This window comes from Amborella trichopoda, chromosome 9, assembly GCF_054954075.1.
Source record: "Amborella trichopoda isolate Santa Cruz 75 chromosome 9, AtrichopodaSantaCruz75HAP2 v2.0, whole genome shotgun sequence".
In the NCBI taxonomy this organism is placed as follows: domain Eukaryota; kingdom Viridiplantae; phylum Streptophyta; class Magnoliopsida; order Amborellales; family Amborellaceae; genus Amborella; species Amborella trichopoda.
This window is the reverse complement of record NC_142344.1, coordinates 48,429,164-48,444,184: the sequence shown is the minus strand read 5'-3', so window position 1 is coordinate 48,444,184 and position 15,021 is coordinate 48,429,164.

The following is a 15,021-nucleotide window of genomic DNA, read 5'->3' as shown; positions in this document are numbered from 1 at the left end:
CTTGAGAAACAGTGGACTAATTTAATTGAGAGAGAGAGATTTAGTTGACTTTAATTGAGAGAGTTAGTGAGGGAAATAAAAACAAATTATAATTGGGGGAGAGAGAGAGTCACGTAAGGGAATACAAATAAATTACAATTTCTCTCTACACCCTTTTTAATATAAGTGGTGCCTCACTTTCAAGGGGTCATATTTATCTAATAGTCAATGACTCTCAAGATATTTTGAATTTTTTGTGGTTATCCAAATATTTATCTTATTCTTATATCTCTTTATCTCATTAATAAAAAGCCATAAGATTTTCAAAATACCGTCTCACCCATTAAATGGTGGAACCAACTAAAAATCAACATCTTCTGCTCGTCCCTCAATAAATGGGAACAGGTGAACTTCTCCCATACGCTCTATGGGGAAATGAACCGTGAGTTCTTAAGAAGCGACTACATCTCTGCAGAGAGAACCATATTAAAATTTTCATCAAAAATTAAAATATAAAATGGAATTGGTAGCCTTGATTTTAAAATTTATTACCGAATTTTAGAATTCATTATGATTTTTTTTTTTTTTTTTGACGAATATCATAAACTTTGTTAATGAAAACACTTAGAGCATGATAATTACATTGTCAGTAACATAAAGAGAAAATAAAGATACCCCAAGACATGCATAAGAATCTACCTCTGAGTTAGCCTACTAATAAACATGTTGAAAAGATAAGGATAAAGATTTTGATAAGTACAAGATCTGAAACAACATCGTTCTAAAATCCCAAAGAATCCTCAACTCTTTATTGCACCACCTGATCACATTCAGCGAATCCCCTTCTAACACGCAGTTAACTCTTAACCCCTTATGTGCAGAAAGCTTTAAACCTATCAATAGAGATAGAATCTCAACGTGGTTAGCAGTGGCCCTGCCAGCAGGACCTACATACTAGAAAATCCTATTACCATGCAAATCTCTAACTACTCTGCCAATACTTGCAAGACCCGGGTTTCCAATTGAACTCCCGTCAAAATTTAATTTAAAGCATCCATACGAGGGATTCACCCAAACGCTTCTTGGCCTACAACTTACCACCCCCAATTTAAAGAGATTGGAGAGATTTAATAAAATATCCGGAGCTGAGATCCCCCTACCTTCTTTAGTAATTGCCATCCAACACCAGATAGTGTGCTGAATGGTGCTCAAAACTCTATCAAGAGGACAGGCCTCCCCATCAAAGATTCTGCAGTTTCTTTCTTTCCACACTTCCCATAAAATTGCCCCTCTTGCAATCATCGACAAAGCATAACCCACTTTAAGTAGATCTTAGAATGCAAGCTGGGAGATAATCTCCAAAATCGTCTCTGGCATGGCAATATGTATTCCTAACTAGGCAAGAGACCAAGACTAAATCCTAGTCACAAAAGGGCAATGAATCAAAAGATGAAACACATACTCTCCATTTGACTTGCCATTTGACTTGCACATTAAGCAAATGGTAGGCAAGATCCTACCCATTTTAATCAAATTATCAACTATCAAAATCTCATTTTGGGTTGCAAGCCAAATAAAAATCTGAACCTTAAAAGGGATCGCCATTTCCACACTTGTACAACTCTTGGAAGAGTCCATCTCGTATGCTTATGAAATAGCAACTGATACATGGATTTGACAGTGAAATGCCCATTCTTCTCCACCTCAGAAACTATCTCATCCTCAACAACTGGTGGCAAAGATATCTGATTCAGCTCTAGCCGGAGCTGGGAAATCCTAGTAATAACTGCATCCCCAACCCTATTATAAGGAAATGTAATATTCCAGAAGATTTGTTCTTCATTTCTTTCCACCATTTCAGCGACTTTTGCATAAGGAAGTTGGACTTCTAAAAAAATATATGGATAAGAGTCTTTTAAAGCCTTATCCCCACACCACTTATGTTCCCAAAACGCGACATTATCCCCAATACCCATGCACCATCTAACATTATTCTCTACCATCGATGTACAGAGATAAATGGCCTTCCAACAATTTGACCCATTAAGATTTCTTATACCACAACCAATCCACAACCCATGTTTATCTTGACCATATTTCGAGGCCAGTACTTGACACCATAATTGGGTCTTAAAGTGTAAGCTTATCCACCACCATTTGCACAGTAAAGCTTTATTAACCAAAGAAATTTTCCCAATACCCATTCCTCATTTACTTTTAGGTGTATAAAGTCTATCCCATCTCAGAAGATAATATTTCCTAGCCTCATCCCCAGAGCCCCATAAGAAGTTTCTCATCACGGTTTCAATCCTTTTAACAACCGATCTAGGCATTTGAAACAAGACATCTGATAAACAGGTAAGTTATCCATACATGATTGTATTAGTGTTAGTTTTTCCCCAATAGATAAAAACTTAGGCTTCCACAAGTCTAATTTAAATTGAGCACTCTATACTACGTTGTCCCAAGATGAAACTGACAGCCTCTTATTAGAAAAGGAAAGCTCTAAATAGGTGATTGGGAAAAAATCCAATTTACAACCTAAAGCACTAGCTAACTCTCTTGATAATGGTTTCCCACAATTATCTCTTAGCAGCAAGGTTTTACTTAGATTAACCTTAATACCTATTACCACCTCGCAGCATTAGAGAAATCATCCAATATGACAGACATGTGACAGATGTTTCGCAAAACAACAATGTATCATCGGTGTATTAAAAATGAGAAATAGGACGACTTTGTGATCCCACTTTGAAGCCAGTGAAATTGTCCCTCCTTTCAACATTCGAGATCATAAAACTAAAACATTCAGCATAAATGGTGAAAATAAATGGGGATAGGGGGTCCCTTTGGCGAAGCCCTCTAGAGGCTCTGAAAACGCCGTTAGGGCTTCCCTTAATACAGATAGTAAAGTGAGCAGAAGAAAAGCATCTATAGATCCAGTTTCTCCATCTATCTCCAAAACCTATTCTCTTCCATCAAAATAGACCATTCTACTATATCGTATGCTTTTTCTATATCCAACTTAAGCACTACTCCAAGTTCTTGATTAGCAATACGAGAGTGAATACATCTTGGAGTTACCAAGACACTATTTGTAATCAACCTATTTTGAATAAAAGCAGATTGTGATCCAGTGATAATGGACGGTAGCACCAGTTTCAGCCTTTCTGCAAGTACTTTAGGCACAATTTTGTACAAACTTGTCAGTAAACTAATAGGCCTGATATCAGATAATTCCACAATGACCGATTTATTAGGAATTAAGGCAATGTAAGTGGAATTAACCCCTTTAAAAATTTCGCCCCTCCAGAAAAATTCCCTCACCATCAGAAGAAGCTCCTCACAAATAACATTCCAAAATCCATCAAAAAGGACCAACGAAAAACCGTCAGGCCCTGGGGTTTTATCACCCAACAATGAAAACACCGCCTTTTTTAACTCTTCCATGGAAATCTCAGCTTCTAATCCAGAAATAGAGTTTGGAAAAAATATTTTAAAAGGAATTTCAGTAATTCTAGGGGCAAACTTAACTTCAGAAGAGAAAACCCTCCTAAAATGGTCAATGACACTATCCTCCAAACCGTTTACATCATCCTCTGCTATTCTCGAAATAGAAAGACCATAAATATCATTTTGACGCATGTGCGTACTAGCTATGAAATGAAAAAATTAGTATTATGATCACTTTCTTTCAACCATTTATTTCTGGATCTCCGTTTCCAATAGATTTCATCTAGTCTAAGAAACTCCTTAAAGGTTTTAAGTTTCTAATTCCTCTCAATGATCAACTCCTCTGTTAAGAACCAGTGTTAAGCATATGCTGGTCTAACAGCTGAATTTCCATCAACACCTCATCTATCTTGCCTTTCAATTGATACTTATAGTCTGACTTCCATTGAACCAATCTATGCTTGACATTCAACAATTTATTATGTAATGGGAAGTCCATCGATCCAAAGGTAACAAAATTTTCCCAAGTACTCTTAATAAGATCCACTACACCCTGCTCCTCCAACAAAGCAATTTCCATTCTAAAGAGTCTCACCCCTCCAATGTGATCCACGGTGCTTAAAATAATGGGAATGTGGTCCGAAGAGAGTCTAGGAAGGGCTTTAATAGAGGTTAAAGGGAACCTGTCCAGCCACTCATTCTGTACCAAAAATCTATCAAGTTTTGAGAAGGACAAATTAATCACACTACTATTAGACCACTGAAAGCTGCATCCAAAATTGGAAGGTCCTCCAAACCAAACCTCATAATGAAGGGTATTAAACCTTCTCATAGAGGAAGTAATAACAAACCCCCCCTCCCCAAAGGACTCCTCTGGCTATCTGACCAAATTAATGTATCCCTTCAAACAAATATGATAAACAGAACCCAAAACAAACTCTAAGAGTTCAGCAATAAAATGCTTTTTTAAAGGCATAATAGAAGGACCATATGTATTTACAAGCCCCCACGAAAACCCCAAAATAAACCATTAAAGAAAATAACAAAAAATTTATCTTTTTTTACTACATCAAACTTTTGTAGGACCAAAGTGTCCCATAAAATCCATAAACCGCCTGAAGCACCAATGGAGTCACAATCAAAATTAACTGCCCCAGAACCCCAAATTTCTTTCACCGCAGCTACAGTTGGTCTAGGAAATTTGGTTTCTTAAAGGATTAAAATCACATGCTTATACTTTCTAACTAAAAACAAAACATCGTTTTTTGCGTCTGGGGTCCCCCAAACCCCTTATATTCCAACTAAGAATAGACATTAAAATTTAGAGGACGATGCACCTGGTTCATCCAGGCCCTAACAGAAGTACAACTGCTCCAACATCAAAGCTTCGTCCAGAGCAGTCGAACCCAAGGAAGACGATGGAGTCGGAGAGGCACTACTAATCTCCAGCACTTCTGCATCATTAATCACCACCCCTCTGGCAGCTATACCTTTAGCTGGGCCTCCCTGAGCAATGAGCGTCTCAAAGCTACGATGAGGCACATATAAGGGCTTTTCAAAACTCCTCTTAGAAACACTCTTAGCGGGTGTTTTCATTGACTCTACCCCAGCAATGTTACCCTCTTGAGCCTTTTTATCAGCCCTCCTTTTTTGAATGATTTCCTGCAACACAACTCTAATGGGGAAATTGAAATATGACCCCATATCATCTAACATCTTGCCATCTAGAATTGCCTCCGCCTTCTCCTCCTTCAAAAGCATCAGGTCAGGCACTCCAACCATCGGGTTCAAAGCAAACTCCTGAACACGCTGCTGATTAGTACCATAACCCTCAACCGATACATTGCCAATCGGGTCAATCTCTTCAACCACCTAGTTCAGAACAACATTCTGAGCACCTTGCTTATTAATACCAGAAACCACAACGGATACAATTCCAATAGGGTCAATCTCAGGTGAGACAACAGCTTTACTGACTTGCTCTGGATTGTGAGCAATGACCCCATCAACCTGATCGTCAATCAATTGGGGGTCGTTAGTGAGAACCTCCAAAGGGAACCCCGAGTCTGCCACAACCAAGGCTATATGAGGATCAAAGTCTGCTACAACAAAGAGGATCGGGTGCTCCATAATAGCCTCACCATCCACCGCACCAGCCTCTACAACAAACTCATCATCTGGATCCAGCATCACCATAGGATCAAAAGCTAGAGCTCTCGAAGCCAATCCCTTCACCGCCTTTCTAGCTGAGAGAAACCTCATTCTTCTCAGAGAAAACATAACACAAACCAAAGCTAAGGCAAAGAGATCACCAATGGATAATACACTAGCAACACAAGGCTTGAAGAAAGAAGATGAAGAGATCTTACCAAAACGGCTAATCTCCTTTCGAAAGATCCCATCCCCCAAAAGAGATACACATGTACTCCAAGTGTCAACCATGTCAATATAAAAAATTGAGTCTCTCAGTCCCCCAGTCTCAATCACCTTATCAAATAAAGCCTCCTCCGAAGGTAGACCTGTGGGACTACAGGAACCCTCAATAGCAGAAAGGAAGTGCACCGCAAGACCACCGGGATTCACAAAGGAAGATGGACCAGAAGAGTCTACCAAATAAGACAGTACTTTATTCTTCCCAGAAGAATTATCACGTTCTAGAAATATCTTTGTCCTCTCTTATAGGGAAAGAAAATAAGAACTCCCCGCTTTGGACTCCTCCTTATGCTTCAAAATCAACCACGAATACCCCTCCGTCAAATCTGGAAATGGTTAAGTGCAATCCACTTCTTTTCAAATTTACAGTAACGAGGCTTTCACCCTCTAGGAGGCTGCCAAAATTTTTGAAAATTCCGGCTAGGATGCCTGTGATCCTGAACACCAGAACTAATAATCTGGTCACCTTGAGCTTGAGAATTAGCCCTAGAGTTATCCACGAGTACCATATTTCCTTTGACTAACTGCACGATCCGAAATCAAAGAATGAAGGTCCTCTTCTGACGAGACTGTAATGTTAAAAGATGGACCGTTAACAAGAAGACAAACCTTTTCAAGAACATCGTAGTCAGCCAACTTCCATATCTTAACTCTAACAAAAGAGCAGTCCGACCCCTTTAAATGATTCCAATCAAAATCACAATATCCCCCATAGGAATTTGCCAAAGATTGAAAAATGGGAAGACTCTAACCTAGACACAAACTTTTTGAATATGAGAATCATGAACAGAATGACTCCAAGGAGCTAAAGAAAGTAGCTTACCCCTAACCCGAGGGAATATATTGCGAAGAGCCGATAGGACCTCCTCCTTTAGCTGAAGGAATAATACTTTTTTATTGCCACCAAAAGATTTAACCTCTGATACATAAGAAAGACCCTAGCCTCTACGAGCCCAATCACTGAGCCCAAAAACATCATCAGAATGAGGTAAAAAAAGACCCTCCTACTAAAATTTTGGTTTTGCCAAGAGGGGGTAGCCCCAATACCAAGATCCACCACCACCCTAAGAACCACACCGCCTACTATTGTTGATGCCTAAGCCATTCTTCATCGTTGTCTCTAGACCATTTTTTATTTTCCAATTCATTATGAAATTAGTAGCCTTGATTTTTAACATAAAACTTCATTGAACTAAATAAAACATTCATAGCATTTTCTCTTCATGATTATATAGGAGCAATTGACAGATCTTACATCCCATCATGGGTTGAGAGCCACATGCATAGATGGTTTTGCAATAGGAAGGGTGTGTTATCTCAAAATGTGAAGGTTGTAGTAGGGTTTAATATGCAATTCCGATATACACTAATTGGATGGGAAGGATATGCATCGGAGTCTAAAGTCTCATACGATGCTTTCGAAAGGGAGACCGATCAGTTAACGATAAATGAAGGAAACTTTCAAAAAAGAAAATCATGCTTGAAGGTAGCTCAATTTTATAGTCCTTTTGTATAGCAGGATGGTGAGTAGTTCAAGAATTGACCATGTTAGTCCAACTTGGTGCGGGAATATATTATATTGTGGACGGAGGGGGGAATCCCACTATATAGGGTTTCATGACTCCATACAACTTTGTTTGTTGTCATATGGGTAATTACAGGGTAGGCAATGGGGAATCGCAGAACGCCAAATAATTATTTAATAAAATTTATGCATCACTGACGAACACCATGGAGCGAACTTTTGGGTTGTAGAAAGCACACTTTCCAATTCTCAAGTGTATCGATATGAATATCCTTTGAGCACAAGAGACAATAGTAATTGCAACAGTTGTTTGCACAATAATAATGATTTGAGGAGCGAGTGGGGTGCACGAGTTGCAATTTCAAGAAAGAATTTAGAGAACAATGCTAATGGGGTAGATGACAATGATCAGGTGGCCACTTAAAGTAATGAGGAGCATGTTGAAGAAGTACAACTGTGAGATGAAGTTGCATCCCAACTGTGGCACCACCATAAAAAAGTTTATTATTATTATTATTTTTTTTCATATTTAAATTTTTTAATTTCAAAATTTTAAATTTTTAAATTTTTAAATTTTTAATTTTTAAATTTTTAATTTTTAAATTTTTAAATTTTAAATTTAAATTTTTAAATTTTAAATTTTAAATTTTAAATTTTAAAATTTTAATTTTTAAATTTTTAAATTTTAAATTTTAAATTTTAAAATTTTAATTTTAAAATATTTTTAATTTTTAATTTTATTTCTTTGAAATTACATTCTAATTGTGGTACAATCATGAAAAAAAAAGTTTATGTTTATTTTAAAGCATAACCAAAGAAAATCGTCTCCTTATTTTTGTTGTATTAAGAGAATTGTATATTAATAATTATTATTTGACTCTCATATATGGACTCTACTTCCTTATATGTTGAGTCTAAACAAATCCAACTTGACATGTCTGACATTAACTTACAAATCCAATTGACGCTAAAAAAATGCGTTTTCTATTTAAGGAGCTTCTATAGAAGAGGTTTTTTTTATAGAATTAATTTCGGAATAGAATTAATTATAAAAAATGATGATCAAATTGCCATAAAATGGTTGGGCTGCTTATTGCAGTTTTTTTATTTTCGGGGCTTTATACCATTATTCTTTATGGACTAAACTGGTTAGTTACCCTGTCTCCAGGTATAATAAATTCCATGTGGTACGAAACAAGTTTCTATGCTCCCTCTAAATTCCGGACAAGTTACCAACCATAAATTTTCCGTACAAGGAGCTAAAAAATCCAGCTTCACAGGAAGAAAGAACTTCCCAATTCTTGATAACAACATGCCAAGAAGCTAGAACTTCCAAATTCTTGATAACAACATGCCAAGAAGCTAGGGACAACAACAAAATTGGCAGACGAAGTGCTACATAAGGTTGATATATTGCTCCACACGTGCGTGATGTGGCATCTAGTTGAGAATTGTAAACATCACTCCGAGATTATTTGAATGTGATGGTTAGGGTTTCAAGGTTTTGAAATTTAAAAATGTTGCAATTTTGAATCTCAATTTATTATGAGTTTTTTGAGATTCATTTCAATAATCATACATGTCAAACACCAATAAAGAATTGGAGCCACTTAGGGTAATAAGAGAGAGAAATTTGTGGTATTATTCAGGCGTGAAAGGCATGGCCTGAGTGGAGGAGGCATCACAGTCAAAAGTGGGCATGTTGGCTAGTAGGCCCACATTGGAAGGTGCTTGAGCAGTTGCAGCTAGTGAGAAAGTGTGACGTTGTGGCTGAAAAGGAGGACATTGTTGACATCCACCTCATTGCTGCTGCCTGTTGTTACCTCTACATTTTGGAAAACCATGGAGTAACTAGTAGTTTTAGATAAGGTGATTATCACGCCCACAATGAGTGTAGCCTTGTTTTTTCTATTGCTGTTGTATTGAAGAAGGTTGAGGGGCAGGACTGCTCTTGCGAGTAGAGCCATGGCAGAGCTCTCAACCAATGTTTTTGATTGAACGTGCAAAGTGTGCTACTTTTCCTCTTGCAGCAGTAGATTATAAGCTTTGTTTACTGCCAGCAAAGGATCCATGAGAAGTATCTGGCTACGAATCGAGCTGTATGAATCATTGAGACCCATAAGAAATTGCATCAACCGTTGTTGGTGTTCATAAGAAGTCGTCGATTTAGAGGCGCCACAGGAACATGGTGGAATAGCAGAGATAGAAGAAAGCCCATCGCAGTAGGATTTGAGCTTACTAAATTATGTGAGAATAGAAGAAGTGTCATGCTGTAGAGTGGCAATGCAGCGAGTCAATTCAAAAATTCTCGATGTTTGGCTTTGAGAAAATCGTTCTCGCAGTTCAAACCAATCATCATGTGCTGAAACACCATTGTTGATGCTGTCAAAAATGTCTGCAGAGACAACATTAAGTAACCAAGACGTGACCATATCATTGGCCCTATCCCATTGGTTAAACATAGAAGAATATGTAGTAGGTCGAGGGAGAGAACCATCTATGAAACCCAATTTTTTTTGGCATTCAAGGTCATAAGCATAGCACACGACATGTTGTAATAGTTGTCGCCAGTATGAACTTTTGAGATAAGAACAATCCCAAGACTATCCCAATGGTGAATATAATATGGGGAAGGAGAATAAGCATCCGCAAAGATTCCAGAAAGAATATTGGAAAGGCCTGTCTTAGAAGATGGGGTGGTGGGGATTCATGAGAAGAACCCAATGCGAGAGTGGGTTCGGTCATGGCAGTTGAAGAAGAAGGAGAGCAAAGAAGGAAAGCGAAGAAGAGGTGCTTGTTAGGGTTGCAAGACAACTAGATCAAAGGTCTCGGTCATTCACGCTGTGACTTAATTTATGGGATATACAAAACTCTTCGTTGCACCCAAGAAACATGCACTCTCGCTTCTAATGAGAAGATGAACAGAGGGGTTCCTAATGAGAAGATACTCCACAATAGAATTAATTTGCAAAGGAAAAGAAATGACATGAGCATGACATGAGAGGTTTTAAAAAGAAGAGAGAGAGAGAGATTAGCACACTGCCGCATTGAGAAGCAGAAGTTGTGAATTCCTATTGATTTCATGCCATAATTTTCTTGTGCTGCCGCTCTGCTTTCTACAAAAAATGGTCAACGCTCCTTGCATGAGGTTACCCAGTACAAAAAGAAAAAGGGACGAGAGCAGCTGCCCAAGGCAAGAGAAACATGCAGTTGGAAACTTCAGAAAGAGAACAACGCTTCTGTCTAGAGAGAGAAACTAGATCTAATATTATAAAATTGTTGTCTAGAGAGAAACTAAATACAAAATAAAGTAGGACTTTTAGACAGAGAGAGCATAACCTACTCTAATACCATGACAAGATGTGATTTTCAAATGTATTTTCTATGTATCAATAGAAGGGAAATACATAAATATATACAAAGAAGTTACATGATTTTCTCCATGAATTTGGGAGATAAATCTGGAGAGATAAAATACACAATTTTCTTCATGAATTTGGGAGGTAAATCTGGAGATATAAAATTGACTTTTGAATAAGTCTAATACATTGTTTCTGCAATTTATGAAGTCTACCATTTTTGTGAAGCTCCAAGCTTTGTTTTCGTTGCGGAAGCCTTTGGTCCAAAGATTAAAGTTAATTTTATGTCCTTTTGGTTATGAATTTTACACTTTAAAGTTTCCACTTTTGAAATTTAGTGCAGTTGATCATTTTTAGCAATATCAGGTAGATCTTCATTTTCTAAAGAGCAAATTGTAGTAAACTAATTAGTTTATTATCTTTCTGTTTTGAGGAATTTCTGATAATTATAGCATTGATTTGATTTCTTTTATTTGAGGGATTTCAGAAAATTTATGAATTGTGAAATTTGAAATTTTGATGAATTTTGATGCGAAGGAAGAGAATTTAAAATTCTCTCAATATTTGAAGTCTGAGAATTTGATGAGTTTTAAATGCTCTCCTTTTCTGATGAAATTTAATTATTACGTTAAATTTCACTCCAATAGAAAAAATATTGGACTTGCATTTCTCATTAAGTTTACACTCTTCCCTGTTATTTGTCATTGATTGCTTAGACATTATCTATGTCATGAGCAATGTTCAAAAAATTGACCCAAGCCAAGATACTCGAACCTGGCTGAGGCGAGTCACTCGGCGGAGTCCGAATACCTCGAGAAGTTCATATTGTATTAAAAAAAAGGGAATAATGAACGTAAATAAGGTTTATATATAATAAAATACCTAAACTTAATAATAGTATGCAAGTAGTGTACCAGTAAATTGCAATGGCGCTTTTTAAGAAGAGCTTGAGGCCTCAAATCCTGCCCCCACTTGAGTCTAATGCTTTTTTTAATAAAATAAAAGACGTCGATTTTTTTAATAAGAAAAAAAGAGATTGTGCTCGGGAGTCTTTGAACCACAACCATGAGGTAGCATCAATGTTTGCAGTGGCCAAATAGCCACTTGGGCGCAACAAGAAAAAGATTGTGAATAATAATAATATATAAACAAAATCGGTACATGGTAATAGGCCTCACTTGCCTCGGCCGAGTAACTATGTTGAGTCCGAGTCACTTTGGCCTAAATCCAAAAACGCTAATCTTTTTGTCACATTGATTAGGCATCTAATGACAGCTGTTAGATATATATTTTGACATTATGGCCACGTTTGCCAGCAAGAACTTTAGACGCAAAGCCTCATGAATTTCAACTTATGGCCTTAGTTCCAAGTTTGATTAATCTTTTTTTAAGACGTACGTCATTCTCCAACTTATGCCCTTAGTTCCAAGTTTGATTAAATCTTTTTTTAAGAGGTACATCATTCTCAAAAATTAGGATCACAGCCCTCCACCCCACCCCATGGAGAGCTATGCTTGTGAAGCATAAATCACACGCCATGGGAACCCCACCCCATGGAGAGCTTTGCTTCGGAAGCACAAATCACACACCTCGGGAACCCCATCCATGGAGAGCTATACTTCGAAAGCGCAAATCACACGCCGTGGGAAGACAATTTTGTCCCGTCACTTTGTCCGCGGGAAGACAATTTTGTCCCCCATGAAGAGCTATGCTTCATAAGGGCTAATCACACGCCACGGGAATCCCACCCCATGGAGTGCTATGCTTCAGAAGCGCTGCGAGAATCCCACCCCATGGAGTTCAAAAGCGTCGCGGGAATTCCACCCCATGGAGTGCAGTCAATCACACGCCGTGGGAATCCCACCCCATGGAGTGCTATCAAATCACACGCCGTGGGAACCGCAAATCACACGCCTCGGGAAGGCAATTTTGTTTCGTCACTTTATTTTTCCTTTTTTCTGTCTCAACCAGTGCCGCATGAAGACAATTTTGTCTTGTCACTTTGAGCACGGCCTTAACCGTCATTTTACTTTATTTTTCCTCTCTTCAGTCTCAACCAGTGCCGTAGGAAGACAATTTTGTCTCGTCACTTTGCGCGCGGCCTTAACCATCTTTTTACTTTATTTTTCCTCTCTTCTGTCTCAACCAGTGATTTAAAACGCCGCGATCGCCCGGTTCGGTTCTCTTCTCTAGAACCAGACTTTATTAGTGATTTCAGTTCTCTTCTCTAGATCCAGACTTTATTAGTGATTTAAAATGCTGTGATCGCCCGGTTCCACGATCGAAACTAGTTCAATGAGGGTGCACTGCAATAGTGTGTGTCCTACCCGTTTTGGGTAATTTGGCCATAACTTGGTCTAAAGACGTTCGATCAAGCCGAAACTTGATCTCTAGGGGTTTTCAAACGTTACGGATCCATTGAAAGTTGTCTCATAGTAGTTTGACACTCCAGTGATAGAGCTATACTTATAAGGTCTATTTTCCAGTTGCATCTGCACTGCCTTAAACATGCTTCTCCAACATCATCCATATCGAGGGGAGTAAGAGAAGAGAAAGGATTCTCATTATTGGAATATCGAGGGGAGTAAGAGGGGAGAAAGGATTCTCATCATTGGAAGGGGAGTCTTCAATCACTTTCTTTTCTTTGCCCCTGAGCTGGGCCTGGGCCGTGTTTGGGGGTTCGGTTGGTTCGGTTCTCTTCTCTGGAACGGTTCGTTCGGTTCTCTTCTCTAGAACCAGACTTTATTAGTGATTTAAAATGCCACGATCGCCCGGTTCGGTTCGTTCGGTTCTCTTCTCTAAGGGGACTCTATCCTTACGAGTTGATGTCACCACACTGACCATCGCGAGACCCATGCCCCATTCAAATGTTATTAATGTGTTGGTCCTCATATATTTTATACACGTTAATTTTCGTTCAAATTTTCGATGTGGGACAATTCCCATTGTAATAGTTTGAGAAGATAATATAGCCTTTTATTATGAAACTTAATACATAAAGTAGTGTTGTGATGTAGTGGTTTTCAAGTATCATTTACATGCTAGAGGTCTCTAGTTTGAACCTACACAACATTATTTTTTTTAAAAGTAAAACGTATCCCAAAAACAAATTCTTTTTGTCCAAAAATAAAATAAAATAAAAGGTACCAATAAATAAAATAAACTATTAAAAGGTACCAATAAATAAAATAAAGGGCAAACTTGTTTTAAAAAATGAAACATACCATCTTCTTATTTTTCTTGTCAAAAACAAATTCTTTTTGTCAAAAAATAAAATAAAATAAATGGTACAAATAAAATAAAAAATGTATCATCTTCTTATTTTTCTTGTAAAAAAAATACTTTTGTCAAAAAATAAAAAAAAATAAAATGAAAGGTACAAATAAATAAAATAAAGGACACATAAAGGGAAAGTTTTTTTTAAAAAATAAAACTGTATCATCTTCTTATTTTTCTTGTCAAAAACAAATTATTTTTATCAAAAAATGAAATAAAACAAAAGGTACCAATAAAATAAAAAACGTATCGTCTTCTTATTTTTCTTGTCAAAAATAAATTATTTTTGTCAAAAAATAAAATAAAATAAAAAGTACTAATAAATAAAATAATGGGCAAGCGTTTTTTAAAAAATAAAACTTATCATCGTCTTATTTTTCTCGTCAAAAACAATAAAACCTTCCATCTTCTTATTTTTCTTGTCAAAAACAAATTTTTTTTGTCATAAAATAAAAAGTACCAATAAAATAAAGGGCAAGCTTTCTAGGCGTACCCTACAGCATAAAACTTATATACTTCCCTTTATCCAACCGTCCATTCTGAATGGAGGGCTAAGATTACTGCAATCACAATGTCATGTATCCATTGTTTTATTTTTAATTCTTTTTCTATAAACTATTTTGATATCAAATTTTGAATATCCATTCATCTATTAAACTCGCACTTGAGAAAAATATTAAAAAAATATTTTCAATAAAATAAAATAACCAAAATACCCCTGAAAGTTTCAAAGGGTATTTTGGTCATTATATTTTATCGAAAATTTATTTTTAATATTTTTTGTAGGTGTGCCCCAATGAGAAGAAGGCACGTACCAAATTTCATATTCATACAATTTGTATAAAAAAACTAAAAATAGAATATTTTGAAATGTCGTATTTAAGATCAGACGGTGAGTGACTCTCTTGATAAAAATTTGATGGCTGGATGGTAGGGGGAACTTCTACGCTGTAGGGGAAGTATAGAAACCTTTCCCTAAAATAAAACGTACCATCT